This window comes from Coenobita brevimanus, chromosome 56, assembly GCF_032717465.1.
Source record: "Coenobita brevimanus isolate Jiangsu-jjx chromosome 56, ASM3271746v2, whole genome shotgun sequence".
NCBI classification, from domain to species: domain Eukaryota; kingdom Metazoa; phylum Arthropoda; class Malacostraca; order Decapoda; family Coenobitidae; genus Coenobita; species Coenobita brevimanus.
Genome location: NC_137009.1, coordinates 24,269,416 through 24,282,019, shown reverse-complemented (window position 1 = coordinate 24,282,019; position 12,604 = coordinate 24,269,416).

The window sequence follows — 12,604 nt, the reverse complement described above, 5'->3', positions numbered from 1 at the left end:
TGAAGGTACATCGAGTCCTCTTTTTCTGGTGGTTTCCCTTACATGTTGCGTTAGGAAAAACTCTTGCATGAGATCCAGGAGCTTTTGGTCCCAACAGCTTTCTTGGCTAATTATATCTAGAGTATTCCAATTTATATTTGTATTAAAATCTCCAGTTAGTATAATTCTTTCCGATTTCTCTTCCATTTTATGTAGTAATGCTCTTAAACTCTGAATTGTACTCTCTGCCAGGTCCTCATATTCGTCTCTTTCCCATGTGTTTGATCTAGGTGACATGTACAAATTGGCTACAATTATGTGTGTGTGTGTGTGTGTGTGTGTGTGTGTGTGTGTGTGTGTGTGTGGTGTATTTTGTTCTCTCGTCCTTGCGCTACATTTGCCTAACACATGCGATGCCCACAGTAGATTTGTCCACGAACATTCGTACCAAGACACATATATACTGTATCTGTGGCTGTGGTATATTTTTTTTCTGATCATTGCGCTAGGTTTTCGTTAAGTCAGTCAGTGCATGCAATATTTCTCGGTGAACACGCACTGCACTATTTTATATGTATATTTCACACTAAGCTCTACGCAATATAGGACTGTCTGAGAATGGTACAATACCTTTTCACTGAAGTCTGTGATTGTGTGGCATATTTGTTGTCTCTGATACTTGCACTATGTTTGAGGTAAGTCAGTCAATGCACGCCATATTTCTCGATGGACACTCGCAGCACAATTTTGTATGTACTGTATATTTCACACTAAACTATATGCAATATAAAACACTGTCACATGATTCCATACCAACCTCGTCTATTATTCCCTTCCTGACTCTGTGGGATATGTGATTGCATGTTTCCTTAGCAACTATGGCATATCTCTATGGCGTACATAACGCCTGCTATGGTAGGTCAGTTATTTCACTAATCCAGGCACTATATGTTTCACAAAATATAAGTACTAGCTTCACTATACAGTAAAGGTAAAATACTCACATCATTTACAGGCAGGGTGAAGAAGAGTGGAAACTCCGCAATAATAAACCAGACTCCTGCCTCTAGACCTAACAGCTGATAATGGGCCCCAGTGCTTTACAAACAATATATCTATGTTCCAAAGACACAATTACTTCACATTATAGAAACAAACACCGTACAGTCACAATATTTCAATAATGGCTACTGCCTCGAGTGGGAGGGTGAAAATGGTGGATTTTAAGGGACGACTGACAGCAGCACTACCTTTCACCCCAGCTGGTCGTGAGGTACTGAGGTTTTTCTGCTGTGCATTGTCTCATTAGAGCAGTCACAGTGTTGCCATGTGTTTACCTCGGAAGAGACACACCCGTTAGAATGCACCAAAATTTGACTTAAATCGGCCGAAAACTTTCCTTTTGATGAAGTTTTCTGTTTAACAACGCGATTTGCATCTACATGCGATTATATGCAAAACCACAAAGAACGTGGTTCATGTCAACGTGCCTGGGAGGGTTAACCCGCCTCGTGCCGGCTATTTTTAGCCCTATGGGTCACCCCAGTGCCAGCCATTTTTTGATTTTTTTTTTTTTTTGGCTACAATGATGGATTTTGATGTGGAAACAACAAATTCTGCAATTAAAATGCTCACCGAGACACGGAAATGAGTTTTATTGAGTCCCGCATACTCGTGTATAGGTATAGCCGCTCTCTAACGCTCGACACTTACGTGAGAGAAAGCTGTTTTCTATGTAAGGTATACTCAGGTTTTTATGCTGAGAAGGTATAGCAATGTTCAGTACACTTTTCTGATTAGTTATTACTTCAGCATCTATCACAATTTGCGTGTCTTTCTCACTGTGAATGCATTATCTTACACTTACTTGAAGATAGGTACAACCTGACTTCATTATGTACAGTTCTGGCACTTACAGGAAGGTATTTACAACTTGACTTCACTATGTAGTCCTTACACTTACAAGAAAATATTTACAACTTACACTTACATGAAAATATTTACGAAATGCCTTCACTATGTATAGCACTGGGTGAGGCACAAAGGCAGAGTGAGACAGAGCAAGCGTGAGGAGGGGAGTATGTGAGTGTATGGCCTTGACAGCCTGGGGGATGGTAGAGGAACAATTACCTTACATGCCTGCCAATTCTTACCCGCGAATATTGAAAAATGCGGTCACAGTGAAGTTTTTTATTTTAAACCATTTTAAAACGGCACTGGCACTGGCTTCAGAATTATGTCAGACCGTTTTAAAATGGCACTGGCACGCGACGAGTTAATGGAGTGTGTCTGTCTGTTTCTGTTCCAGTATCTGTCTGTCTGTTTCTGTTCCAGTATCTGTCTATCTGTTTTCTTTTCAGTACGGGCATTGTATATTTTCATCCTGACTTATTAACTTGTGGCGTCCTGTCGACGTGAATTAACGTCCATATGTTTTGTGTCCCCCCCCCTGTGGCGGGGGGGACACAACCTGGCCGCACTATGGGGTGGTACTACTACTCTGCGGCCAGGTTGTGTTAGGAAGAATACTGCCACCGTATTCCCTGCGTGTCGTAAAAGGTGACTAAAAGGGGCTGGGTGAGGGGACTAGGGACCCCCTCCTCTGTTTTTTAGTTCCTAAAAAGAGACAGTCCAGAGAAAGGGATGGGGGATGGAGTTATCCCCGTACCCTGAAGATTGGGTCTATGAATGTGCGTGGATGTAGTACAATTGAGGCTAAAAGGGAGGAGATTGGGAGAATGTTTGTGAGAAGAAAGTTGGATGTGTTAGCTTTGAGTGAAACGAAGATGAAAGGGAAGGGGGAATCTATGTTTGGAAGTGTGAATGGAAGATTGTCAGGTGTTGATAGAGGAAGGGCAAGAGAAGGTGTGGCCTTGTTAGTGAGTCCGGAAGTACAGCAGTGTGTGATTGAATGGAAGGAGGTGTCATCGAGACTGATGTGGGTGAAAGCGAAATTTGAACGTGAGTTGTGGGTGTTTGTGAGTGCATATGGGCCTGGTAGTGAAAGGGATGAACAAGAGAGGGAGTCTTTCTGGAATGATGTTGATGAGTGTCTGCAGAGTTTTGGAGCGAATGTGAATGTGGTAATGATGGGAGATCTGAATGCTAGAGTGGGAAATGTAGCAGTTGAAGGCGTAGTTGGTATGCATGGTGTGCCTGGAAGAAATGAAAATGGGGAACGAATGATAGCGATGTGTGTTGAGCGAGACATGGTGATTGGGAATACGCTGTTTGAGAAGAAAGATATTTATAAGTATACATGGGTGAGACAGGAGGGTGGAAGGGTTGTTGATAGAGCCTTGATGGACTATGTGGTTGTGTCTAGGAATGTAATAGGAAGATTGTTGAATGTGAGAGTTCTGAGAGGGGAGGGTGGAGGTATGTCTGACCACTACCTGGTGGAGGGAAAGTTAAGAGTAGGTAAGAGATGGGTGAGAGCTAGGAGGGTTAGGTGTGGCAGGGAGGTTTTGAAAGTGAGTGAGTTGGATAAAGAGAGAGAAAAAGATAGAGTATCAGGAGAAATTGAGAGATGAGTGGGAACGCAGTGAAAGATCGGGAAAATGGCAGCGTGGAGGAGGAATGGCAGTTGTTTAAGAGTGCTGTGGTGGGGCATGCAGAAGAGGTGTGTGGTGTGAGACGTGTGGGTGGTGGTGTAAGAAAAGGAAGTGAATGGTGGTGCGAGGAAGTAAGTATGGCTGTGGCTGAGAAGAGACGTGCATATGAAGTGTGGCTGCAGAGGAAGGATGAGATGTCATATGAAAGGTATAAGGAAAAGAGGAATAGAGCGAGAAGGGCTGTGCGTGATGCTAAAGTGGCAGCAGATGAGAGGTGGGGTTGGCGGCTGACAGAGAATTTTCAACAGAATAAGAAAATGTTTTGGAAGGAGGTGAAAAGGGTGCGAAAGGGAGAGTCTGGGAAGGAAGAACGAGTAAAAGCAGAGGATGGAAGGATGTTAATTGAGATGGATGCAGTAAGGAAGAGATGGGCAGAGTATTTTGAAAGATTGTTAAATGTAGAGGAGGAAAGGGTGGCTGAGATTGTGGCAGATAGAAGGGTGCAAGGAATAAATGTGTTGGGAGAGTTGAATGATTCTTTGATCACGAAGGAGGAAGTGGAGAAGGCAGTAAAGGAGATGAAAACAGGGAAAGCTGCAGGTATGGATGGGTGTGCTGTGGAATGCCTGAAGGGTGGTGGAGTGACTATTGTTGACTGGTTAGTAAGATTATTGAATGTGTGCTTTGAGAAAGGTATGGTGCCAATTGACTGGGCAAGTGCTTGTGTGGTCCATTATGAGAGTTAGAGAGGGTACAGAGGGAGTGATTAGTGATGAGCAGTGTGGCTTTAGGAGAGGGAGGGGATGCGTTGATCAGGTGTTTGCTGTGAGACAAGTGTGTGAAAAGTATTTAGCGAAAGGCAAGGATGTGTTTTGGGCATTTATGGATTTAGAGAAAGCGTATGATAGAATTGATAGGGAGGCTTTGTGGACTGTTTTAAGATTGTATGGACTTGATGGTAGGTTACTAAAAGGGGTGAAAAGTTTTTATGTAAATAGTAGAGCGTGTGTAAGAGTGGGAAATGCTGTGAGTGATTGGTTTCCCGTGAGAGTGGGGCTGCGACAGGGATGTGTGATGTCACCTTGGTTGTTTAATATTTACATGGATGGTGTTGTAAGGGAGGTGAATGCAAGAGTTTTAGGTGGTCTGAGTCTGGTAAATGTTGATGGAGGAGAGTGGAATCTGAAGCAGGCTGCTGTTTGCAGATGATACTGCACTGGTGACTGATTCAGAGGAGAGATTGAGACAGTTGGTAGAGGAGTTTGGAAGGGTGTGTGAAAGGAGGAAATTGAAAGTAAATGAGAATAAGAGTAAAGTGATGAAGTGTACGAGGTTGAGAGATGGTAGGGGGATGAATATAGTTTTGAATGGTGAGTTGCTTGAGGAGGTAGATTGTTTTAAATATCTAGGGTCACATGTTGCTGTGGATGGAAGAATAGATGCAGAAGTGAAGTTTAGAATAAATGAAGTAGGAAAGGTGCTGGGAGGAATGAAAAAAGTGTTTAAATGTCGTTCGCTTAGAATGGATGTAAAGAGAAGGTTGTATGAGGGTGTTGTGGTACCGACTGCATTATATGGGGCTGAAACATGGAATATGGGTGTGAAGAGAGGAAAAGTTTGAATGTAATGGAGATGAGATGTCTGAGGAGTATGTGTGGAGTGACGCGTATGGATTGAGTGCGAAATGATGAAGTGCGAAGGAGAACTGGAGTTGTTCGGGAGATGGCTGGTAGAGTTGAGCAGAGGGTGTTGCAATGGTTTGGGCATATGGAGAGAATGGATAATGAGCGATTGGTGAAAAAGATAACTAGATCTGATGTGAGAGATGTAAGACTGAGAGGAAGACCACGAATAGGATGGATGGACAGTGTGAAGAGAGCGCTGGATGCGAGAGGGATGTCTGTTGAGCAAGGAAGAGTGGCTGTGCGTGACAGAAATAAATGGAGAGAAATTGTGAATGAATAAGTGATGACGCAGCCCTGAGGGGATATTCTCCCGCATTTGGTCTGATCAGCTAGTCAGGTCAGGTGCGGGTAAGGAGATAGGTCTGTTATGATGTGGCAGGGGTAAACCAGTTCTGCTGTCGGGCCCTGCTGTGGATGTCACTGATTGCATTGCGCAGTTGACCCTTGTGCGGTGTGATGCGGTGAGGATCTGTCCGTTCTCCCCTTTGGGGCTAAGATGCGAATAAATGTGTTTGAATGGATGAGTAAATGGAGAGTGAGTCGTCCTGTCTCGGCTACCTCCCTTTCCTTGGGGGAAGCAGCCTAGGTATATAGATAGATAGATAGATGTTTTGTCACTGCCAATCCTGTTGACGTTCATAAACGCAAATCAATTGCAAGGTCCCTAATTTACACAATTTTTAATTTTCGTGAGTGATTTTTGGTACGTATACACGGGACACCTTCCTCTACAAGATGCCAGGCAGGGACAATGCCTTACCCAGCATGACCTCTTTCCCCCCACCATGCCATTGTCTCAGCAATTCACCTGTTACCAGTGACCTGGCCAGTAAAGCCATGTCATGCCAAGGTACGAAATTCAGGGCCAGAGTGATTCCCCAATCGATGACAATGTGGAGGACAAACTTTACATAGCATTAGAGGAAGAAACAGTCACAAATGATGATCAGGTAATGTCGCCAAAAAAGGTCAGGTATGTTGATGTGTTTCATGAGTGAAACAATGCTTATATTGCCTATATTACTGTGTGAAAACCAATATTCTCTCATACTACATATAAATTCATACCAAAAAGTAAATAAATAATACTGCTTATGAGTGGTGTGGAATGGTTACACTCCCATAGAACTCATTTTCTTTGGAGTCAGCCTGATAGAAAACACAGTAAAGTGAGGAGCTTCTGCTACCTGTTTCGAGTATTTTAAACCTCAGGTGAGCGATTTCTCTATGATTTTTCGATGTTTCTCACAAAAAGCGGAGGTTTGAGCAAAAAAAAAAAAAAAATCCAAAAATGGTCATGATTGGGGGGAGTCAGTGGTGGAAAAGTGGTCGGGATGGGGCAGGTTAAATGTGTTTGATGGTAGTAAGAATTAAATAACAATAATTAATATATTGAGGTGTATGACTTTCTGCCAGTTTTTCTGTCTGCCTCTCTGTCTCTGTGACAATTTCCTGAAGGTGACTTGTATTCTGCTACATTATTCTATACCACAGAGAACTTCAAAAGAGCTTCACTGCTGATGAAAATACTACTATAATTACAGGTCAAGCCAATATATCTCATTTCCTTTTGCATGACATTCTTTTGTTTTGTTGCTATGCAGTCAGATATAGTCTGCATATATCTACCAGTAATCCCTCCAATATCTGACATAATAGAGCCATAGGCAGGTCCGGATAGTGGTCCTGTCCGGATATTGGGCCCCAGCTTCTGGACTTGTACTTATGGACCCTAACTCAGAAAAACACCTATACAACTTCCTCTGGACATGCATAGCACCTATTTAAGACCCAAATCACACCAGTAAGGGACATAAAAGAATGAAATAAATGCAAAAGAAGCATAAAATGAGGTTTTTGAGGTAGGTTCATACAATATTCAACATTCTGGGTACTTACAATCCCTGGCTCCTGGACTGGTAGTTATGGACCCTAACCTAGCCTAACTCAGAAAAACACCTCCCTACTGCACATGCATAGCACCTAAGACACAGCATATTCACACCAATAAGGGACATAAAAGAGTGAAATGAGGTGTCTGAGGTAAGTATAGTATGGAAAATACAGTAGAGTACAGTATGAAACATTCTGCCTACTTACAGCAAGTCCATGGCCATCTCGATGAATAACCGCCTCCTCTCAGACTCTGACAGTAAGAATTTCCTGAAGCATTTGCAGTACACCGTTCATGAAGTCTTGCACTGAACTTAGTCATTCGCACTCAGAAATCCATTCTCTTCACAGTGCACACTCTTGTCTAACTCATGCTCCATTGTAACTTAATAAGTGTTGCACTCTGCACTTTAAGTCTTTCCACTCTTATAACCATTTTCTAAAGCAAAAACACACACGTTTATTTATGTTAAATTTAGTCCAAAAATTGTTTGTCTTTTCACTCACAACTGTAAATTCTTAACACAATACACTGTTTTTTTCATTGCACAACACTTTAAATTCCCGTGTGGTCTAGGGGAGAAGTTCTTGGCATCTATTCACTGTCAGAGTCTGAAAGTATCGCTGGCAGGTGATCTAGGGGTGCGTCACTGGGTCATGGTGATGGCGTACCCACTGCAGACGACTCTGAAGACAGACCCAAACTCACGTCGAGCGGTGACTCCACCGTGGCTGATGTGCTGGGCTGTGGCTCGGAGCATGAGGGCCTGTCTTGGGGAGGCAACAGAGTGGAGCCAGGGCTGGACACAGCAGGGGTCACGGGCCTGAAAAAACTGTCAATCATTGATTGATGCAAGGGACGACGATTCTGACGATTAATGATGCGCTGCCTGAAAGCATGCACTTCCTCCACAAGTCCCAAGGGCCCCATCTCCCTGTCGCAGTCCGGGTGTTCCAAGTAGCCCAGAACAAACTCTAGGTGTTCCCGGAGTGTGCTCAGCTTGGGAATGGCTGGAGTAGTGTCGTGCTGAGAGGAGTCCGCATCATTGTTGCCGTCCTCGTCGGAATCTTCAAGCTGGGTACTGACACCTGCAACTGAAGATGCGATCTCGATATCAGACAGGGTCTGATACCCAGGATCGCCCTCGTCTTCATCCAACCACTCACACACGTCGTCCACATCAACATCGTCGCCATGTGTACGTAGACGTGCATGGAAGTCATCCACGTCAAAACCTTGGAAATCGTACTCCACATCCGTTCCGAGAAGCAGACGAGACCAACCATTTTCTAGAGTCTTGACAGGGATTTCCTTCCATGCACTGGCCCAGTTGTAGATTGCAGACTTGATGTTGTAGCGGCAAAGGTTTTCCAAAGTCCGCTGGCCTTGCGTGTCCCGTCCCTCCCTGCGCTCGTCCTCGTCCTCGAAAACAACCATCACTTCATCCAGGAACTTCCTTCAGTACAGCCTCTTCATTGCCATGATCACTCCTTGGTCCATTGGTTGGATGAGAGCAGTCGTATTAGGTGGCAGAAACATGCACTTAATGCGGCCATTTCTCAGCCACCAAGTCCTTGTCGCACGGGTGGGCAGGTGCATTGTCGAGGAGAAGGAGGCCTTTACCTGGTCGCATGGGATTCCCAGGTTCTCCGTATGGTAATGACCTCCTTGACGAAATGGCGGTGGAACCAGTCTTTGAAGATTTGGGCTGTAAACCATGCCTTCAAAGAATGGTACCAGACGACAGGAAGGACATCCATCACCCCACGAAGACACCGAGGCTGCTTTGCATGGCCAACAATAACGGGCTTAAGCCAGTGCATGCCGTTAGCATTGGCACAACACAAAGCCGATATCCGTTCCTTGGAGAGCTTGCAGCCAGGTACACGCTTCTCCGTCTCCTCGGCTAGAGTGTTCATCGGCAAAGAGCGATAGAATAAACCAGTTTTGTCAGCGTTGTAGACTTGACCGAGAGTGAGGCCCTCCCTGTCGATCAAGCCCTTCACCTTGTGCCGAAACTCGTCAACTCCATCCTCGTTAGCGTCCAAAGCTTCGCCATGAGCCTTACGGTTGGTAAGGCCATGCCGTAACTTAAACGCGAAGAGCCAACCATCGGATGCCTTGAAGTCTAGGGCATCGTGAAGCCTGGCAAACTTCTCAGCAGCAGCCTTCAGCTCCGTACCACGTACCATCGCACCAGCAGCACGTTGCTGTCGATACCAAATCAATGTGGAGCGGTCGACTTCAGCAAACTTGGCAGTAAACATCACCTTCCTCTCCACGCTCTTTTTTCTTCTCGACGAGAAGTCAACCGTGTACTGCATGAGTTTGTCTCGGGATCTCTTAATATCAAACAAAGTAGATTGAGCCAGGTTGAACTCGCGAAGGATGCGTGAAGAAGACCACCCCGCATCTACTTTCTCCAATATCTCCTGCTTCTTCTCCAGAGTCAACACCACTCTCTTCCTCTTCTCAGGCAGCGGGGCCATCATCACACACACGAAGGAGAGGCATGAGAGCAGCAGGAGTGCCTGCAGCAGGTAAGGCACCACCACAAAAGTGGGCTCATGGGCAGCCATGACAACGGGCGTTCACTTGCGACGAGAGACAGGCGGAAAGTGTGGAGGATGCAGGGGCGCTCTAGCGGATGTCGGAGGAATGACTCGCCACAACAAAACTGTCCTGCGCCCCGCGTGCCAAGTTCAAATTACTGGCGGGAAAAAATCGTTTTTTTTTTTCTTGATTTTTTTGTGATTTTCAGACCATTTTGGGAATATTGGATCCCGGGATGATTATGTCCGGTTAGTGGGGATGTTTGGATACTGGGCGTTCGGATATTAGAGGGATTACTGTACAGGTTCTGTAATACGTCCTAAATATCGTGAACTGCTTCAAACCGCGAAGCAAAGGCTAGGTTAGGTTAGGTTAGGTTCCATGGAACTGTCAGCAACAAATCCTCAATACTTTCTTTGGACCGAATGTGTTAAAACATTTTAATCGAACGTTTATTTGAATCTCTAACATAATATTCTGGACAGCAAGCTGGGCTCTAACAGTTCTATCAGTAAGTTTCAAAAGGTCACTGCTCTCTTATTTTTGGTTATGAAATGGATTAGTATCTGCACATGGAATTGATGGAAATGAGATATTTGAGAGAAGCATGTGGACTTACATGGAGCGACAAACTGACAAATGAGGATGTGAGACAGCGTTGTAGTTTTTTTTTTTTTTCAATGCAAGGAAGAAGGAACCAAAGGCCAGGAGCCCACAAACAGATCCTTTCAAGAAAAAAAAAAACAATACAATTGAGAGCCAAATTTATGATTCGTTCATTTTGAGATGACTGGATACACTATGTTTGAAAGGCTGGAGATCATAGGAAGTAGAAAATACAGACAGAGGGAGACAGTTCCAGAGCTGACCTGTTGCATATATGAAGGACTGAGAGTAACAGTTAACTCTCGCATTAGAGAGTTGGACAGAAAAGAGATGAGAGTTTGTTGCTAGATGGGTGCTAGCACCAGTCATAGAGGTAGAGAGATGCATGCAGACAGTTCAGACAAGCAGTAGCCATTGAGGTAGCGATAGAAAAGAGATAAAGATGCAACAGTGCGGCGAAGAGACAGAGATTTAACCCGTGGCTTGCACAATTACCTTTTTTTTTTTCCGTCGCATGGTGTGCAGAAAATTTTGATTTTTTTTTTTAGTGTTTGTTTATTATAAACTGGAAGACAAACATCCAGGGCATCATCTGGTGAAAAAGGAAATATCTCTTTCTCTCTGTCTTTGTGTAGGGCCATGGGTAAGTTTACTTGGGGGAGTAGCGAAAATATGAAAACAAAAATTGGTTTTTGTTTTGTATAAACTTAAAGATAAACATCCAGGGCATCATCTGGTGAAAAGAAAAAACATCTCTCTCTCTCTCTTTGCATAGCACCATGTGTAAGGTTGTTTAGGGGTGGACTAGATAGCAGTGATACATGGCCAGCACAGCCTGAGGATGTGGCTTGCAACTGGATGCATCCCAGACTGAGCTGTGGCTCTCAGTCCCCGGGTTAAGGAAGCAAGCAGGAGGAGGAGAGTTAATGAGACAAAAAGTCTTTGACTACACCCTATTGAGAAGAGCTGTGTATGGGGAGCCTCCACGCACATCAAAGTTGTACTCTACCCAGGGGCGAATAAAACCCATGTAAAAAGTCAACAACTGTGCAGAGATAAAGAAGATATGGAAATGGCTTTGCACACCTAATCTCTTGGAAGAAGATTTTTAAAAAGTTGTAATACGATCTTTCCATATGTCCCGAGAGAATGACACCCCAAGTATGTTTAAAGATGATGCAGGATTGGGCTGGATATTATTAAACTTTAGTAGGTACTCCTGTAGAAGATTTTGTCGGGTTGATAAGTGTAAGAACTGAGTCTTTCATGCATTAAAAACAAGATTTTTTTTTACCCCAGTCAGAGATACAAGCCAAGTCAGACATTAGGTGTGCCATAGCCTCTTCCCTTGTTTGTTGAAGTAACTGCTGAGATGGACGTTGCGGGAACCAAATGGAAAGGTAGGCTAATGGATGGAATCATCAACATATGAGTGGATAGGGTTAGATGTTCAGCTTAGGTCATTGATGAATAAAAGGAAGAGAGTTGCCGATGGGACACAGCCCTGAGGAACGCCACTGTTGATAGCTCTAGAAGAACAGTGGCTGTGTACAATGGTAGCTATAGAACGACCAGAAAGGAAGCTATAAATGAAGGTACAGATAGAAGGATAGAAACAATATGAGGGCAGTTTGCAAATTAAATTTTATGCCAGACTTGATCGAAAGCCTTCGAGATATCAAGAGCAATGGCAAAGCTTTTGCCAATCCTGGAAATGAGGATGAGCTTGAGTTTGAAAAATGGGTGAGAAGATCGCCAGTGGAGCATCCCTGAGAGAACCCATGCTGACGGTCAGAAAGAAGATTGTGATAGGAAAGCCGCTTTAAAATTTTTCTGTTAAGAATAGACTTGAAAACTTTTGAGACACAGGATGTTAACCCATCCCATCCGGGGACATCTGGGTGGCATGTATACATTCTCTAGTGTTTTATAGTATTATTGTTTTTGTACTATTATTATGATTATAGCATTATATTATAATATTATACTATAATATTAGATTATAGTTTTAGCTGAGAAATTATGGTTTAACCCAAGGCATCCCGTCAACGTATGGATACATTGCAATGTTTTGTCACAGTGACACCCAATGATGTATGCATACGTTTGGCAATTCCGAGGTCCATCATTTGTACATTTTTCAAGTTTCGTGGGTGATTTTTAGTAGGTATATGTGGGAGACTTTCCTTTACCCCTCGTCAGGCAGGGATACTGCCTGGCCCCGCCTGACCCCCTCCCCCTTCCCGCTGCATGCCTTTTTCTTGGCAACTCACCTGTTAGCAGTAACCTGGCTAGTAAAGATATGTTGCGCCATGGTCTCTCCAATGACGAAT